Below are 20,240 nucleotides of genomic sequence, written 5' to 3'. Positions count from 1 at the left end.
ACTTTCAGAAAGATGAAGAAGTTAACTGATGTACTATATAAGGGAGGTACCTCAGCACAAAACTTTTTTTTTTTTGTATAAAAGAAAGAAAATGTTGAATGTACACCATGGTGTTTTCTACCAGAGACAATTTGGGTAACTTGTTTAAAATCACTCACCCTTATTTCTTCCCTGGTACAGCAAGCATGCTCACTCCTCTTTTAGTTTTCAGGGGAATTACAGGAGATACAGAATAAAAAGCCTCTGGAAAAATTAGTAGACACTATGGACACTTCTCCTCATAGATGCAGCTGTTCAACTCCACAGACATTTGTTGTTGTTGTTGTTGTTGTTGTTGTTGTTGTTGTTGTTGTTGTTGTTGAGAAAAGGTCTCTCTCTATAACCTTGGATGCCTAACAAGAAGATCAGGATGGCTTGAATACCAGACATTTACTGGCTTTTAGCTCCAAAATTCTTGGATTAAAGATGTGTCCTACCTCAACCTTGAAAAAAACAGTCATATGTGGTGGTTCACACTCATGACCTTGCTGCATAGGGGGCTAAGGCAAGGGAAGGGAATTTCCATGAGACCTAGATTACCTTGGGCTAGACAGTAAATAGAAGGGTAGCCTTGGCTACAAAGTAAGACCTTACCTCTAACATGCAACACAAAAGCAAAGATTACACATTCTGAAAAGAGTAAAACAGGGTTTTATGTAAGGCCTGATCCATAAATTGCAGGTAGAATTATGGTGATACTTTAGGAAGCTGACTTGAGCTCTGAGTCGGGTAAAGGAAAGGAATGTCCCACATGCACCTCCCCCACAAACAACAACAGTCACAAAAGGCCTCTGCCATCTTAAGAATAGTACAAAACCATGTTGCTTTTCATGTTTGAAATCACATTCATTTCAGCCACATGTAATGAAAAATATGCATTCATTCATTTTGAAATAAATGGTTGAGGAAAATGCTCCTTCAGAAACATCACTACACTTGTTCCAGAAAACTCTACTGTGGTTTTGAAAAATGGTCACAAGGCCAGCAATCCCCTCCCTGCTCGATCAGTGAGCATAGACTTTGGACAAGACAGTAGAAATGCACAAAGAAGTTCTGTTACTGCATAAACTGGCCATAATTTCAGAGGAAGAACAGAATGTTAAAATACTGCCCTGGTTTTAAGTGTCTTTTTCCAAGAAAATTCTTTAGATATAACAATGTAATGATGTAAGCTGTCCATCAAACACATGTTACATAATAGATAATAACAGATTTGATCTCCTTGCAACATTTATATACACAGACAGTGATAAAGTCTACAAATGGCCTCTAGACATCCTCTTTTATTTATTTTCCTTTTTTCTTAGAGTTATATATTATTAAAGAAAAGAGTTTTTCTGTTTGGGGTATATAGTGAGTCTGTTATTATCCCATAGGCCATATGTTAGTCTCGTGGCTGTTTCAAATGATGATTTACAGAATTTAGAAAACTAGGAAGTTTGGTATTTAGATAAATTAAAAGTAAAATATCTATGACTCATCCTAATTCTAGATTGTCATTTGTTATTTAAGATTGTCATTTGTTACTTATTATTAGGTAAAAAAAGATAAATCACCTTTCACTAAAACTATGTTGATTCAAATAAATGGCTAAATCATACTCCAAGATCCTTGCATTAATGAAAATACCTCGGTCTGCTCCAAAGCTATTATTGAAATAAGTTATAAGAAGGCAACCTGCACCAAATGATGATTTTTTAAAAGTATTTTACTATTTAGGTAATTTAAAGTTCACATTACTAATATTTCTACTCTGACATTGCCGAGTCAATGAAATCCATATGAGATCTGCTACAGATTACTTTGTTTCTGGTTTTGTCATATTTAGAATTTATATTAATTCATTTTGTTACTGGAACTGAACTCGCTGCTCCCTGCATACTAGGCTTGCTCAAATCTAAGACTCCTAGGGTTCCTGACCCTGACTTTAAATCCTTTCCAACTTAGTATAACATCATGAGTACCTTAAGGTTTCTGTACTGATTTCTCCTCTAAAGAATTTTAATATTTATCTCATATATAATTAAAATAAGTTTTAAAAGAATCTAGGGCTAAAGTTGATAGAGAAGGAAGCAGTCATAGAAGACGCTGTGGTTTCTCAAATAACTCATATGGAGAAGCAGAGTGACTGCTTGTTTTCTGAAGTCTTGTACATTTTGGGTTACAGGGTTCTAACCCTAGCGCCGTGCCATCTAACTTAGCTGACTCTCCATCTGCCATTAGCAAGTTAAAAGAAAGATATAAATCTTAAAGAAATCTAGGAATATAAGATCAACAAATTATTTTTAAAATAGGGATACCTGATACAGTTTGAACAAGATAAAGTGTTGCTTTTCTTGTTTGTTTTTTTCCACGGGGAGAGTGCATTGTACACTAGCTGGCTATTCCTTGAACTATTAAACTGGCATTTGATAAAAAGATTTTTTGAAATAATGCCAAGCAGTGAGTAGCTATGTAGTTGGAGTGACAATGCTCCCCATATGAAACTATAGATTGTCTAATAAAAACCTCAGTGCCAGGCATAGAAAACTTCCATTGAGAGAGGGCCCAGAGAGTATAGTCTATTACTATTAACCTTGGTTGTCTTCCAGAAAAACAGCTAAGGCCTTATTGCTGAAGACACCTCAACCTTGGAACACAGGTGTTGGAGGAATTGATCTGGCTGCGATATGGAGCCGGACTAGCTCTATTAGTACTGAAGGAAGTTGGGTAGCGTGGCCAAGGGATCAAAGTAAGCCATCAATGGAGAAAAGCAAGCAGTACTCCTATCCACCAGTAACACAATGAACAAGAACAATGACCAATAAATATAGCAACATATCCCCAAACTTGCAACAATGTGAATGATGTCTTGGCACTAACCCAGAGTTATCAATATTGGTTATTCATAAAAGTCCTTACTAAAATAAAAAAAGAAAAGAAAAAAGTACTGCTACCACTTTAGCCATAAAGGTGATAAGAAAATAGCATATTCATGTTGACATTTGATTAGAACAAGAAATAGTAATTTAACACTTGTGTGACAGGAGAGTAAGGAATAAGAAAGGAACTATTGGCAGGTAGAAAGACTGAAAACTTTACCTACCAATCTCAATATGTAACAGAACGTGCACACACACACACACACACACACACACACACATACACACACAGAGAAAGAGAGAGAGAGAGAGAGAGAGAGAGAGAGAGAGAGAGAGAGAGAGAGAGAAACACATACAAATGCTATATAAAGACCCCAATACAATATAGCAGTGTTGCAACTGAGCTCTTAACGTCAAAGCTTGGCTACATTTCCAATTTAGGAAATTTTTCCCTTACAAGCTATCTCTGTTTCTTCAGTTACGCATGAGTCTCTTTCTAATGTTTAGTTTCAGAACATTGAAGAAGAAAATCTTACAGGTATTCACCGGACCTAAAAGACACCTGTTATTACCATCAACCAGCCATGATAAAAGATCCATGCTTCTAAGTTCTTACGGTTTTCTATATTTTGTGGCAGTTCCTGAGAGTTGACACTCAAGCCTCATAGGATCTCCAAACACATTCATTTATTTTCTTCCTACTTTCATGTCATCCCCATAACCATTCCCAAGGAAGCTGTGGATGGAATTCATGTTGCTGGAGTTGGTACAGCAACTAGAGAATTTATGGTAACCTGACAGCTAAGGTACAAATGACAAGACCCATTTCCCTCCCTGTCTCACTACTCTTCAACTTTGCACATTGTATAGTTAGGGATTGGAATCGTAGCCTCTAGTTTGCTGCAAAGATGTCTAGGTTCAATACCAAGACCACGGGGAAGAGCCTAGGAGTTGAGCCAGAGACATTATGATGTCTATTCTTCCACCCACAGTGAGCAGACAGCTAAATACTGGCTGTGACTAAGCAATGTAGAGTCCTGGCCACCACATCAAGAAACCAGCGGATGCTTCAAGGCAACTGAGATGTAGCTACCTGTATTGTAACAGCCATGGCAGTGCTAGTCAAGATGGCAACATCAATATGGTATTGGTGGCCATTGACAATACTGGGTTGATAGGCAAAGACTACTGTTTCAGTATATATCTGGCTCTTGTATCCCATACCCACCACTCCTGCTTCCCCAGACTTTTCTATGATGTATGTGGTACTTTATCAGCTGAATGCCATGTTCTTCTCATCTTTCTCAGCACTTCTTAACTTTGCTCCACACTTCCCTGCTGACATTTTTTAGCTTCTCTATCTTCTTTTTTGCAGTTTGTACTATCTATATTCTCATTCCCTTCCTTTTCCTTTATTGTAGACTGTCCTATCCCTGAGGGCATGGGTTTCATATCCCAGATTACAATACATCTACTAAAGCATAAGGACAAGAAAAAATTCTATTTACTCTCTTAACACAGGATGTAATCTGAACCCAAATCCAGAAGAATTTGTGAAGCCGGGCCTCTTCTCTGTAACCACTGTGAAGTAGCAGCTATTTTTTTGAGCTCCTTAGAGGAGAACTCATATTCCTTTGAGATGGATAAAATACTGCAAATCAGCTCATAGTGGGGACTCGCATTGCAGAATGCATGTCAAAGCAGAAACTTCAGACATCATAGGTTCAAACCCAAAGAGTGATCCCAGAGAGGTAAAGTTTAAACTTGTCTCATAACCTTCATTTCTTTTTCTATAATCTAGATCATTTGGGCTACCTGATAGTGTGACAGATAAGTAAGATCTCCCCTATGTGGTCAAGTATCCTTGGGGAATATATACCTTGTATAATGGACTAAAATCTCTAACAAATAGGTTAATTTAAATTATGTCTTAAAATAATAATAATGATAATAATAGTATCCACAGGACTCTTAACATGATTTACCTGTGGTTCAGATACAGCTTTTGTGTTTTTATTGTAAAATGGTTATTTTGCTAAGACAGCATTTTCCACTCCTAACTAAGGTTTTTCTAAAAACTTGGAACTGAAAAACTTGGAACCATCAGGTTAAAAGAAAAAACAAAGCCCAATATTATGATAAATAATAAAAGGATCATAAATAGCAGGTTTTTCTCTAAAGTAAAGATTGTTCCAAAATTGAAATAAAACTGAGGAGAAAGCCAGAGCAGTAAGCATATTTCTTATTGTCCAAATGAATCATAAGAATATGAATGAAAGATAAAATGAATAATGATGTATTTGTAGTTAAGTTTCTTAGTCTTAAGTGGCTTTACATTTCTTTCTAAGTTCAGCTACTGCTTGCTGCAAGCTTCATCAGTCAGTGTGCTCCAATCATTAGGAGAAATGAGTAGAAAGAAATAAGATGGAGACACACAGTTACCTACCTTTGGATTTGGTTTTTTCAGGTTCTCAACACTAGAGAATAAATGACAGAGTACAAAAAGTGCAAAAAAAAAAAACCAAAAAACAAAAAACAAAAAACAAAAAACTGATAACGTACATGACAATAAGCCCAGTGGATGATATCAGACCTGAAAATAACATACTTCCCAGGTAGATTATAACCTATCACCTCAGAGAAACCCATGAATGAAGAGAGATTCCAGGGGCTGGAGAGATGGCACAGCAGTTAAGAACTACTGCTCTTACAGAGTAAGGGGATCATTTCCTATCACCAACAGAGGGCTGCTTCCAACCCTCTGTCATACCATCCCAGAGGATGAGATGCCAACTTCTTTCTCAGGCTCTGGATACAACTGCTATGTAGACATGAATGCAGGCAAAATATTCACACATATAATATAAAAAGAAAATGTATATAAAAATTGAAACTAAAAAAAAAAAAAGGATCCCAGAGGGGCATTGCTTGCTACTGCTGTGGAAACCATGGCTATAAAGAAAACAAACAAACAAACAAACAAACAAACAAAAAAAACTTTCCCTAAGAGAGCTGCCTTAGACATAGAGATTAAGTCCCTTTACAAAGAGAAACCATTGTAAGAGACAAAGTCTCATCCTTACAGGAAAGGACAATTCTCAGCTCCAAAGATGGCTATTCTTAAAACTGATGCTGCCTAAATTTCCTCTATCAAAGTTCCAGATATGTAACTACAGGTGGCCAACAAGGCACCTTCAATAACTTTTAATGTGACATTCAAAAATGTTAATTTTCTTTCTATTATCTAATGAAGTATCTAGCTTCATTCTCTAGTTTAATCAATGACCCTTGACTCAGTACAAAATGAATTTATGTAGAAATCAATCAGTGTAAATTCCACAAAATCATAGAATTTAAAATTGTCCCTCCAGTCTTTGAAAACTGAGATGGCTTATACCCAGTACCAGGGCATAACATTGGGCATAATAATAATAATATAAAAGGGGGCATTGTTGACCCATTATTTCTCCAGCTACTTTCTATACCAATGAGACATCTAAGATGCTTATGTAACAACTCTCATAATAATGGTAGCCGAAACTATCAGCCTTTCTTTGACATAGTTCAAAGGATGAAACATTCTAAAGAAGACATTAACAATTGGATTTTACTGCTGATTCTTTGTTAAGAATATAAATAGTTTGTAATGACTGCTGATACATTTTCAGAATCGATGCTAGACTATCCACTCAGTGAAAATGTAGCAAAACCATTATTTTCAACAGTTCCTCAGCCTGGATGAAGACAAGGTTACCTTCATTTGCAAAATGCAAAAAGGCTGCAGAGCTTAAAGGTTCTCTTCAAGCAAGGATACCATAGCCTTTTGAAAACAAAGATAAGGCCTGATTTTGAATTATCGGTAGTTGTAAGTTTATTTTAGGGCTTTCTTTATTTTTTTCCTTTTGTACTGTTGCTATAACATAATTTGAAGACTTGCGACCTTATTCTCTTTTTGATTTAATCTCTCCAACTACCAGATTCCTCCCTAAATATATTCTTTCATTTTTTTTAACCACATTCATAATATAGAGCCACCAGTATGTTTGGAGATTTATTTATTTTTATTATTTTATTTATTCGTCTGTGTGTCAATGTTTGTATGCTAGGTATATATTGGTATGTGCAGAGGAAGGAAAGCAAAGTATGTGGGATTGTCTGAAAGTGGAGAAAAGGGTAGTGATTGTGAGCTTCCTAACGTGGCTGCTAGGGACTGAATTGAGGTCCTCTGAAAGAACGAGAGGACTACTAACTAGTTATTTCTCCAGTTCCACTCTCTTTTCTCCTTTCTCCTTTCTTCTTCTTCTTTCTTCTTCTTCTTCTTCTTCTTCTTCTTCTTCTTCTTCTTCTTCTTCTTCTTCTTCTTCTTCTTCTTCTTCTCCTCCTCCTTCTCCTCCTCCTCCTCCTCCTCCTTCTCCTCCTCTTTCTCCTCCTCCTCCTCTCCTCCTCCCCTCCTCCTCCTCCTCCTTCTCCTCCTCCTCCTCCTCCTCCTCCTCCTCCTCCTCCTCTCCTCCTCCCCTCCTCCTCCTCTTCCTCTTCCTCTTCCTCCTCCTCCTCTTCCTCTTCCTCTTCCTCCTCCTCCTCTTCCTCTTCTCTCCTCCTCCTCCTTCCTCTTCCTTTTCTTTCTCCTCCTTTATTTAATTTACCTTTTATCATTTTATTGAATATTTTATTTACATTTAAGATGCTATCCCCTTTTCATGTCTTCCCTCTGGAAATGCCATCCCCCTATCTCATCCCCCAGCCTCTATGAGGGTGCTCCCCTGCCCATCCACCCATTCTCGTCTTCCATCACCATCATTCCCCTATACTGGGGCATTTAATCCCCTCAAGCCCAAGGGCTGGTCCTCCCACTGATGTCCAATAAGGCCATTCTCTGCCACATATGCGGCTGGAGCCATAGGTCCCTCCATGAGTACTCTTTGGTTGGTGGTCCACTTTCCAGGAGCTCTGGGGATCTGGCTGGTTGACACTGTCGTTCCCACCATGGAGCTGCAACCCCCCTCAGCTCCTTCAGTCCCTTCTCTAATTAACTTCTCCATTGAGCACCTTGCACTCAGTCCAATGGTTGGCTGCGAGCCTCTGTATAGACCAAAGGATCTCACCTCTTGAAACATTCCACATGACAACGGCTTTCCCAAAGCAATTCATGATGATGACTCTGCAGGTTCATATTTCTTCATGTGTATAAAAGGGGTAGTAGATACACCCACTCATACCACATCTGTTGACATTAAACGTTAATATGGAATGTCTTCCTTTATTGCTCTCCACATTATTTTTTGAGACAGTGTCTCTCATTAAAACTGGTACTTAATTATTGACTAGGCTAGCTGGCCACCAATTACCTGTTGTCTTGCTTCTAGCACTGGAATTTTAAGCTTGATCCACCACATCTTGCTTTTGTGTATGTGTGATGGGGATCCAAATTCAGGTCATTAAGCTTGTACAGTGAACACTTTACCCCTGAACCATCTCCACAGCCCAACTCCTATCCCTTGGTGAGACAGTGTTATAGGGGTTAGTTCAGTGATTAGTATAATTTTATTTTAATCTTGTACTTTCAACTTTCTTTTAAAATATGTGTCTTCTAGAATATACTCATTTCAGATTAAACTTGTGATATAAAGATTTCAGCATATCCTCCTATCAGATTCTCTGGTCCAATCAATAGATCAGGGAAAGAGCCTTGTGGTATTGTTAAGCCATGAACCATACCATTCATCATCATAGAAAAATTATAGAAGATTATTCATAATCTTTCAGTTAAGACCCCCTGCCAAGAAAAGGATTTTTGGGTCTACAGATCTTAGGCAGAAATTGTAGAAGGAGAGTAAAGCAGAGAGTGGGTCAAATTAGCATATACTTTTGTTTCTTCTACAGTATTTATTGTAAGTGGAATTGATTATATACTTTCTAATTGTGTTAGTGTGTTGAAACCTGGCATATCTGTTACTGGGGTCTATCAACCAGTTTTTGTTTTATTGCCCTGAGTATTACAGAACCTTGGTTTTCCGGAAAAAAGCTTGTAAGTTTTGGAAGAAGTGAGTCAGGCTTTAAGCAGAAGCAAGAGTGTAGTAGGCTTGATTATTGCTGGTATAACAGCTTTAATTACATTAATTGCTGGCATCACTGCTTCTGCAATTTCTTTGACACAAGAAGTTAAGACAGCTATTTTTGTTAATCATTTAGCAAAAAAATGTTAAAAATGTGTTGAGTTTACAAGAGGATTTAGATAGGCATTTGGAACATCTGATTGATGCTCTTTATCCTATTCAATAATTGGAAGGAGGTTCAGAGTTTAAGAGTAAGGAGCCATCTTGAGTGTCATGCCAAATACTAATGGAGTTGTGTTACTTCTAAAATTTACAGTGATAGTCATTATGATTAGAAAAAAGTTTAAAGACAGTTGCAGTGTATTTGACATAATTCTAACACCTCTCTGGTGTTTTAAATTTGCATAGTGAGATTATGAATTTAAAGAATGCTGCTCTGCTGAGCTTCGATGCTGCTGATACTGCTGATAAAATTATCCATGGTGTGAGGTCAGTATTTCCATTTTGGTCAAACTTCAAGAATACCATATATAGCTTGATCATGCTAGCCCTTTTGGTCCTGGGAATACTTTTATCTTTGCCTATGTCAGGTTAAAGCTTGTCTTTAACAAATTCAACATATTGGCAGCCAAAGTACATACTTGAAACTGAAAATGGTTCCCTAAACAGAGTTATTAAATTAACAGTCTGACAAGCCAAGAACAGGTAAGATTCCACACAGAGCCTTACCAACCTAAGACATAAGTGCATTGCTTTTGATAATGGATATTCCAGGAAAGGAATATCCTTTCGTAAGGTAAGGCATTCTTGTCAGAACAACCTAAGACAGGCCCAGTCTTGTTTATGAAATAAAATGGGGGAAAATGCAGAGAGCTTTTGGGGCTGCTTGGCAGGAATCTGACACTGGCCAAGGATAAGGAAATGGGCTTCAGGCAGTAATCTGACATTACACTAGAACAAAGAAGTAGTTTTAGGCAGGAATCTAAATCTTAGGCTAGAACAAAGAAGTAGGCTTCAGGCATGAAAATGACTTTGGACTAGGACAGAGAAGTAGGCTCAGATATTTTGGTCATCCTGATAAGCCCTTAGAAACAGTGATCACAGGAGTGATCATGGAACTTTGTTTATTGCATTGCTTGTTCGTTGACTATTTGTGTTTATTGTCTTGCTTGTTCCTTGACTATTTGCATCTATTGTATTGCTAGTTCCTCAACCTAGAACTGACCTTAATACTTGCATGTAATTAAAATGGTATAAAATGGGGGTGGGGAGATGAGGAAAGGGGATAATACCTGAAGTGTAAATAAATATCCAAAAAAAAAAGTTGTTAAGGAGAATTGCCAATGTCAGTGTCAGCACCCAGGCTGATACATAACAGAACTTGTACTTAAAAAACAAATAAATAAAAGCACTGAACAAATAAGGTAAAAAGATGTCAATCATGGGTCATGGGTTCCTGTGAACTCTGGACCTTTTCTCCAACATTGGCCAACTTTTACTCTCAGAAAACTGTTTTACCTTAATAAAGTGTCTTCTTCTATACTATCATGTTTCCCTGCCCACTTTCTTATTCAGGGACTCAAGAACTTGAGATACCCGCAATGTGTGCCCAGTAGGCCTGAACATTTATCTGTAACATGAGAAAATGTATTGCTTTAGCTTTAGCTATTACACATTGTCAAACCTTAGAGACTGGCAAAGGAGAGCATGTGTTCTCAGGGCCTGCACAAGTCTGACCCAAATAGAGTCCCAATGCTGAGAGAGAAAGTGGGTAGAAGGCCCTATACCTCACTCAGAAACTATCTCCAACTGAAACAACTTGTTGCTTTTTTTCCCAAAGGGCTCTCACAAATTACTCTTAAGGGTAGGTCCCCTGTTTCTGGGTAAAGAGCCAAAATAAGATGAACTCAATGACACTTTTTGAGTTTCCTTGCCTAATAAGACTCAGTGAAGGCTTTTAAAAAATTAACCTTACAGGTCTTTGCATATATATTATGGCTTCCAGAGTTGAGTTTTTATGGAATTCTGTGTGCAAATGTGTATGTCTCTGTGTCTATATGTGTTTTTGGAGATTTTTTTTTATTCTCTTCTATTTGTTTGCTGTATCGTATTCAGACTTTATTTATTAATTATTATTTTATTACTATTATCATTATAATGACGATTATAGCTTCTTATTTATACTCTCATGAGAAATGGAGACAGAGAGAGGGGGAGGAGGGTATGCATTTGGTGGGTGGTAAAATGGGGAAGATCTGAGAGGAAGGAGATGGGGGAGGGAAACTAATTAGAATATATTGTATAAAATATCTGTTTCTAAAATAATTTTAAGAAAAAGACCAAATGCTCTTTTTAGAAGGACTAAGGGGTTTTGACAAAGCAGCAGCATTCACAAGATCAGAAAGAAGGCACTGTAAGAGAAGAGCAATAATCGTGTTAACTCCCTCCCCTAAGCAACAACAACATCTACAATAATTCATGAGTCCTCATGAGAGGCCACAGCTGAATTAACTCCTTTTATTTTCTCAGCACATCTAGGAGAAATGGTAACACTATCTCCCAAATCTAGCTGCAGTGTGAATGGAAATAGCTCAAGGTCATGTATAGCCAGTCATTGGCACTGCCAAGGTTTGAACCTTATTCAGAACTGAACTGGGTCTCAATGTGTTTAATATTTTTATATTGTTAATTATTATTTGTGACTCTGTGTTCAGATATGAATAGCCTCTTAGTTCATGTTGTATGCTTGTAAGTCTAAAAAAATGTTCTGGGGTAGAGAGGAGGTCCTAAGAGGCAAGGGCAAAGACTAGAGAAATACATGATGTGAGAGTTTCTAAAATGTCAATGGGAAATGTGTCATTTACAGAGATCTACTGTGCACGGTCAGCGGCATGGTTCATACATCGCCAATTGATGAGAGGTGAGGAATCTTTACACTGGCAGATGCTAATACCAAATAAAACCCCAGTCTCTCTCTCTCTCTCTCTATCTGGATCTGGATCTGGATCTTTCTCTCTCTTTCCCCCTCTCTCTCTTGTTCTCTCTCTCTCATTTTCTCTATCTCTTTATTTCTCTCTGTGAATAACTGACTTCCCACTTCCCATTATATACCATATAGTGAATTTGGGCCTCATAAGAGGAAGACAAACTGCTTAGTTTGACAGTACAAAACATCTTGAAAGTTTTTTCTAGGTCTTATCTGGCTTCATAATCTCCTGTGACCAGTGGCCACCCACACCCTAAGTCATGTAGTGAACAACACACATAAGTTACTGTTACCATGTGCTGTTAGTGTTGTTGGGATACCAACTCAGCTTAAATCCTGACTAAGAATGTCACAGCTTCTCCAAGAAATGCATTCTTGTATTTCCTCACCAATGCTATGCAAATACTTTTAGATCTATGTCAATATTTCCTTATAAGTTTTATAATAGTATAGTCTAGTTTTTTTCCTGAGTGATTTTAGTCACTGAGCAAATATTTGTTGAGCAATTACCATATGTCAGGGACAGCCTGGGCTCTCTAAATCAAGTACTTTCTGTCAATCTGCTATAACACATTGCCAATCAACTAAACGGTTATTCAATTGATCAACTAGGGACAGACAGACTTAAGGAGCTTAACAGCCAATAAATAATCACAACAAACATACCCTATATTCCTTTAGAAAAAATAATATGTAGAAGGATATACAAAGTAGAAAACATTTGCATTTAACTGCATCTCAGATCTGGAACTTTTATAATGTTAATTAGAAAAAAAGGTTAATCAGCAGTTTTCTGCTTTAAGTTTTTTCATTCAGGTTATAAGTAGATTGTACTCTCCCTTGTGACACAAATTTAGATTTATTGATTGCCCTTAAAACCTTCAAGGACAATCTGAAGTTATGTACCACAAATGTCACTATTTTTTAACAGAAGAAAAAGATATCAAAAGAGATCTACCATACTAGAATGAAATGTTCTCCAGATGCCTCTGTTTCAGTCCTGAACCAAACACAGCTTTCTTCTCTTGACTTTTATTCTCTAGATTTTGATGGATGGAAAAAATCACAGTTAAGATGTTAGAATTGAAAGAGTAAAGGATGGGTACAGAACGTCTCAATTTGGAAACTTAATAACACAAACCCTTGGTAAGAAATTTGTCTTAGAGTAAAATAAGCAGAATTCATATTAAAGTATTATGTTTCTATCGCCTCTCAAAACTCAGACACTCTGTTAATATCTCTCTCTCTCTCTCTCTCTCTCTCTCTCTCTCTCTCTCTCTCAAACACACACACACACATACACACACACACACAGGCACAGTATTCACTATGGGAAACAAAATCTTTTAGTCATCTTATTTGAAAACTTCCTAAACTATCTTTGTTTTATGGCTGATTATGGTCAATTCATCAAGCTCTTTGGATGCAGGGCAAACTGATCATGACAAACGTGTTTTTCTACCAAAGTATTAGTTAATCACAACACAACACTGTTTTCTACATAATAAAAGAAAATCATTTATCCTTCACATTTTCTTTTTAGTTCCTTGAAAAAAAACATTTGTTTAAATTTTAAGAACAAAATCAACATTCATTCACAAACATAACCATACTCTCTTCCTCATAGCCAGTTTGATTTTCTACCATCTCAAGTGTTAAGACAGATTTCTAACAAAATGAGTGCAGGCATGGGACCTACCTTCAAGGCACTTCTAGTGAGTCTGTGAATCACACAGCGAGACAGAGTCCTTACGGCTGCCTGGAAGCCAGGGAGGAATGACTGTAATTCTGCGCATGTGCATTTGGGCTAAATAGCAGCTAAGCAAAGTGTGAGGGAGCTGAAGGAGGAAGTGGGGATGCTGTCATGCTGTGTGCCTTGCCTATCATCTAGTTCAATGACCTGATTTGCATTTTCCTTGAGAAGAGCCTATGGATGTCAGTTATTGAGACCCCTTCCAACCATCTCTCGTCTATCACTTTACAATATATTTATATGCCAGCGATTACACTGTTTGTTCACAACTTGATAAAAATAGAGTTTCCATCTCATTTTCCTCCTACACCTGGATCCAGCCCACTCACTGCCTGCCACCATTTCTTAAAACATCATCACGTCAGGGCAGCCTAGTAGGCAACTTGCAATCTCAAACACAATTTCTGATACCACCACTTTCAAAACATCTTTCCGGGTTGCTTTTTGGTCTTACGTCACCCAGGTTTCCAGAAATCTACTCAGAATGCCTAATGAGGCAATAAATTCCTGTATTGACTGTTCAGAATGTGGAAACAAATTGGAGTGACTCACTTGGGCCTTTTCTTAACCCTCTTCTTCTGCAAAACAGTTTATTTTACTGAAAGAATAGGGGGGAAAGAGCTGACAATTTAAAATGAACTAAATAGGCCTTCCCTCCTTTATGAGTCCAAGACATTCAGGAGATCATTTCACAAGAGTGTGTGTTACAGCTTAATTGAGATTGTAAAGAGCAAAGCTTCAGCTGGTTTAGCATCCTTTTGAAAATAATTCTCATCTTTGTCTTTCCTCATATCATGACTTATTACCCAAATAGTTATTGTTCTCAAGTAGGGTTCGCTTGGTTTGTTGTTGTTGGGATGTCCATGTCTTATTTGTCCTGTCTGAAGATGCAGTGTTGCCATGAGCTGAATCTGCAAGTAGTAACTGATTTGTAAATGGTCTAACATGCAGCTGGCACACAATACATCATAAAGGGTGAAGAAGGCACCAGAGAGAGGTGTCACCAAAAAATCTACATTCCCCTCTACAGCCTTCTTTTTAAAATATTGAATAAAGACAAAAAAAGAGAGGAGTCAAACGAGGATAGTGCAGAGTAACGTGGAGCTGGGTACAGGATCAGCTTGGTTCCCACCTACTAGGGCCCAAGTTTCCACATTGGCTCTTTGTCTTTTCATTGCTAAATTTGAAAATACAAAAGTACTGTATGCTACTCATTTCTTTTTGTGGATCCAGTCATCAAAACAGGGAAATCCTTAAGGGCAGTGCTGGAGAGAAGCAGATCATGCTTGTCCAGAAAAGTTGGAAGTCAGCACATTGCTTTCTCTTTTAAAATAGTGGCCTTCCCCACAGTTAAAAATAGTGCTTCTCTCTTCCCCTTTTCTCTTCATTTTAAATTTGACATATACAGTATGCTTGCTTGGATTCCTGGCTAAGGGCATGGGCAGGAAATGGAAACAACCTGGAGCAACTCTCGCGTCACAGGTTCAATCTGGGACACTGGAAATAAGTTTCTAATTGGGATTTCTAAATTGTTCCTTCTTATTTGCCTATTTCTTTATTTATTGTCTGTGAGTTGTTAGAAATCCCCAAAGAGAAAAGACAGTAAAACAAGAACCAAGATAATTAGACATAAAATATTTATTTGCTTATTTTTAATGTTTAAGAATAGAATTTAAGATTTTACTTTCTTCTAATAAATTGGAATTTATGTTTACACATTCAATTAATATTTATCAAAGCTAGAAGAGAATATATATTTATATATACATATATGTGTGCATCTATATCTCTATCTTTATATTTATATCTATGTTCATATATTATCTATATCTAATCTGTATTTTCACTGATAATACCTATGAAAATAAAGTAATTTGTTGTAATGTTATATACAAATAACAACAGAGTAGGAGAGAATGATCCAGATATTTTTATGTCAAATGTAGTATGGAGTTTATTACCAATACATGAGGTCATATAAAGGTTCTTATGCAAAGATCTTGCACTGATTAAATGTATAAGCAAGCTGAATCTATACAAGGTCCTGTTGCCTCCCCTGAAAATCTTTTTTTAGCAGCTTTAAGATTATATAAAAATACTCTAATCACTTAAATGTATTAATACATTCTCCTTCTTGTTAATGTGTTACTAAAACCATAAGAACTAGCACAAATTGTTTATCCTTAAAATCAAAACATGAGTGGGAAGGAATCTTTAACTAACATCAGCAAAAATACTGTAACTTTCATTCTTTCCATCAACTCATTATAAAAGAGAATCCCAGATTATTCTTCCTGAAAATAAGTGGACTCATCTTTTTAACAATTTATCTTGAAAAAGTGAAGTTTTGCCTATGTTTCTTACTGTACTAGTTTTCCATCTGCTTAAAGTTTTATTTATAAAGGTATTTGGGGACTTTGCTATCTCTTTTCCTCATGTTTACAAATTTTCTATGCTACTCCATAGCTACAAATGAGCTGAAAAACATCTGAATGTTTATCCAAAGTTCTGATTATATATATTCCATTTAACACAGGGTTCTATATTTATTTCAGTGCTGATCTGAAATATCTTGAGTCATAAATGGATAGTAGATGAGTGCTTAAAAGTACTGTGTGGATAAGCCTTGAGCACCCTGAAAGTCCCGTAGCTGCATTTTCATAGAAGTGCCTTATTGTCAAGCATACAGCAGATCTGTCTGATTTTAATATATAGTTCCAAAAGCTAAGTTGAGAATTTCAAAACATTGGTTCTTGTTTCAGTGTTTGAGGAAACAATTTGTAGCATGCAGTATATGTTCTACTCTTCTGAACATCATTTTCCCCCGCTCATCTTTGTGAAATGTTTTGGGCTTGATCAACTCTAATTCACATTTTATATAATTATGTTCTGAATGATATCTCTTTTCAAAGTGATGTCCATGCCTTAGACACTGTAGACTTTATGCCATTTCAAATCACTTTACTTTTGTGGCAATTAGAAGGAATAATGCAAATGCTAGATTTACCTTTCTCTTTCTTCATACAATCAAGAAGATCATGCAATAAATAGAAACGTTCAAATGATGGAATAGTAAAGTAAGAATCCAAGAAGTTTCTGACATGATGGATGAGTCAAATGTACTACAATTGAATAAATCCTCATGAGGGATGAGATTATCTTGGTCGTGTTACATATGTTAAACCAGTATTCTCAGTTTCCTAGTTCAATCTATGTGGCTACAATTAAACTATGCTTATCCTTCCCAGTTGTCTTGTATGATTGTAATGAGTGTTTCTTGTGCTGATGTTTATGTTTCTCTTCCTTTGCAAGGGTTTACAGAGTCTCGGGTAGCTCAGAGTCAGAAGCAACCATCTTCCTTGATCATAGCTGACCTCTCCGGGATGCACATTTGACCCACACCAGATCAAGTATAATTTCTTACTAAATAATCGATCATCTCTAATCTGAAAATCCTAAAATCTAAAACAGAAGATATGAGGAACAAATTTTCAGGAAAAACACCAATTATTAAAACAGTGAGAAATTCAGTAATGAAAGACAAAGGGTTCCTGTGGGGATTCAGAACCAAGTCTCAGACTCTACCAAAGAACAAGATGGATTTTTCATGTTAGATTGTACAAGATGATCCAGCAGCAGTTAGGAAATGCATATTCTGTTAAACCTAATTTTGCAATATTTTTTTCAAATTTATTTTTTTTAACTTGTAAAAATATGTTTTTCCACTGAATCTATAATATTTTAGATTTTTTTCATTAAGTTACCTTTATAGAATTTTAAAAAACAAAAAACAAAAAAACGTTCTCTGCGTCATCCATGGAATGACTTGGCATGTGAAGCATGATTCATAATGACTGTAAAAAGATGCTCCTAAGAAGTAATACAAATGTCTCTGTAAAATATGTTGCCAATATTATCTAAGTGATACCCAAAGTAAATTGTAAGAGTGTGCTTCATTAAACTTTGCTTCGCCGATTTTATAGTCTTAGCTTAAACACAGCTCCTTATTAATTTTTATTGTACTAAAATATGATCAATTTGCATGTTACATTCTGCTTAACACTATCACCTACAGGGAAATATTTCCCACACTTAGCCCTTGATTAAACACAGTAAGAATCTCCCACTGCCTGTGTTTAAAGGCAACGTTGAAATTAGCTTACCTATACATTACACCATATCTTGTATTTAAAGAGCACTCTGAAGAAGGAGGAAAGCATAATGAAGCCATAGACTATGGCACTTTATTCATTAACTGAAAATATTACCTCATTTATTCAGTGTCCACCTGAAGTTTTCCTTTCAATAAGTAACAAGTTTCATTAAACATCTATTTAAATGCAATGGAAAAAAACGGCATTCTTGTACATGAACAAATGATATAATATTCTTCAGATGAATTTACTAGACATAACCATTATAGTATAATTATCATATTTGTTTGGCTATATAGAGTGTGGGAGAAATACTCACAAGTTTTTAGTTCATAGCCTACCAAATAGCTACTACGAACTTTGACCATGTGAAGAAATGTTGATGAAGTTACCCTGCCTAAGGAAACCACAATGGGAGAGAGATCACTGGATAAATACCAAGCCACAGTATTTGAAAGGAGAAAGCAGACTTTGTGTACTTTGCAATTTAGCACCCAAATCCAACTCACAAAATTAATGGTACATGCTGCCTTGCAATTGGGCATCAGTTTGAAGCTTCAACTAAAACTCAATAAAACTGCAGTTAAATGGAAGAATAACTGTCATAACAGCCAATCTAGAGACTTCCGAGTGTAATTTCTCCTCAAAGAATCAATCATCTCTAATCTGAAAATTCCAAAATCTAAAATAAAAGATATGAGAAAAGAATTTTCAGGAAAAACATTTAATTCTTAAAAATATAGGAAGCTAATGACTTCTAAATTCTATTTGAGAAGTTGATGGAAAAAAAAAAAACACTTTTAAGATACACAATAAAATGCCACAGAAATTAGACCAACTCACTGATTAATTTTTATCTACTCTTAATATTATACAATATAGGTATATTTTTCTGTATGAAAAATTCTTGGATCATATGTTTAAGGCATCTTGATTTTTTTCAGATTTTAAAATAATGGATAGATGTTATGAGGTATTTTGAAGACAAGTCCACTCTGAACCCATGTTTATGTGTATTTCCATATGTATTTCATTCACACCTCATAGCTTGGAGGCAATGCAGTGTTTTTAGTATGAGACATCAGACAAGATCAGATGTGAACACTTCCATGAACGTTGTCTCTTTCAAAATCAAAAGGCTTGACATTTCAGAGTATTTTGGATTTTAGAATTCTCAGATTTGAGGTGATCATCCTGTAATGTGAACAGCGTAGTAAAATGACACCGAGAATTAGAATCTAGTGTGATTTCCAGCCCATATCTTTTCACAAGTATATGCTAGGAAAAAAAAAAAGAAGAAGAAAAGATGTGGGAGGTTCTCAGTCCCACTCTTAGCACAAGACAACATAGGATCCACATCTTCGTAGGTCAGAGGAGAGTTTAGCTCATGGAATTTTAGTTTACAGTTGGATAAAAGATCCTCCAAGCCACTATATTTTATAGTTCATTCTTCAGTGAAGAGCCATATAAGCAGAAGAAAACCTGTAGCTTCCCCATATCCTGTCACTGTTGAATCACAACTAATGTTTCTACTGTTTCATGTGGCTCGCTTGGTTTAAGTGCACAGAACTTTTATAGGTTACTGAAGTATGAGTCATTAATGGGCAATTTGGCTGTATATTATAAACACTTCAAGAGAGGCACTTTATGCTTACAAGGACAAAGGTCGAGTGCAAACCAATAAAGACAGATTTCCTCCCTCAGACAACTCCCCATCCACTGTGAAAGTATTACATCCACAACTGGAAGCCTGCCATCAACTTCTCTCGCCAGAACACCAAGGTATCTATTGAAAATTTTATTTTATTGAGAGTGCATTGCTATCATATCAAGTGGAAACAAAACAAGAACGTTGTTTTAATTTTAGTTTTAGTTTTAGTTTTGCTTCCAGTGTAAAACTGAACAAAAGTGACCCTTCCTGGAAAGCATACTGTAACGATGTCTAATTGGGAAAAAAATACTAAAAAAAGCTAGACATTTCTTTCCAAATAACGCTACTGGCTAAACTTGGCTGTACATTGGAATTGCACAGGGAATTGTACAAGATCGTATGGCCAGCATTCTAGGAGCAAATATTTCTCTTTAATTGGTTTGTGCTGTCTTTGGCAGAGGGGTTCTAAATCTCCCCAGGTGGTTTTCATGTTCAGCTAAAGTTGAAAACTGCTACCCTACAGAGCAGATTACTACAAAGTTATGCTAATCCTAAAATAATTTGGAAACTTTTAGTGGAAATAAACAGGATGGAGAATATTTGATACCATAATATAGTTACTAAGACGCTCATAATTAAAAGAAAAAGTGCATATTGAAAATACCGTGTTAAGTCAGATAAGCCTATTCAATTTTTATAAATTCCTTTAATGACACAGTATGGAATAAGATATTTAGTAAAAT

The 20,240-nt window shown here is 36.3% G+C and overlaps 1 long non-coding RNA gene across 2 annotated transcripts in view; it reads left to right on the top strand.

Moving 5' to 3' along the window:
• LOC143444078 (uncharacterized) overlaps nt 1-18,571 on the top strand; it is a 36,956-nt gene extending 18,385 nt beyond the window's left edge. Inside the window, exons 3-5 of one of the 2 annotated variants that reach the window (XR_013113622.1) lie at nt 11,820-11,873; nt 12,983-13,085; nt 17,005-18,571. This is a non-coding gene — a long non-coding RNA (uncharacterized LOC143444078). The remainder of the gene's footprint in view (nt 1-11,819; nt 11,874-12,982; nt 13,086-17,004) is intronic. The other variant, XR_013113621.1, reaches the window with a different exon arrangement.
• The last annotated feature ends 1,669 nt before the right edge of the window (nt 18,572-20,240 follow it).

Source organism: Arvicanthis niloticus, chromosome 12 (assembly GCF_011762505.2).
Source record: "Arvicanthis niloticus isolate mArvNil1 chromosome 12, mArvNil1.pat.X, whole genome shotgun sequence".
Lineage (NCBI taxonomy): Eukaryota > Metazoa > Chordata > Mammalia > Rodentia > Muridae > Arvicanthis > Arvicanthis niloticus.
The sequence above is the reverse complement of the archived record's forward strand: the minus strand, read 5'-3'. Positions and strand labels throughout refer to the sequence as shown.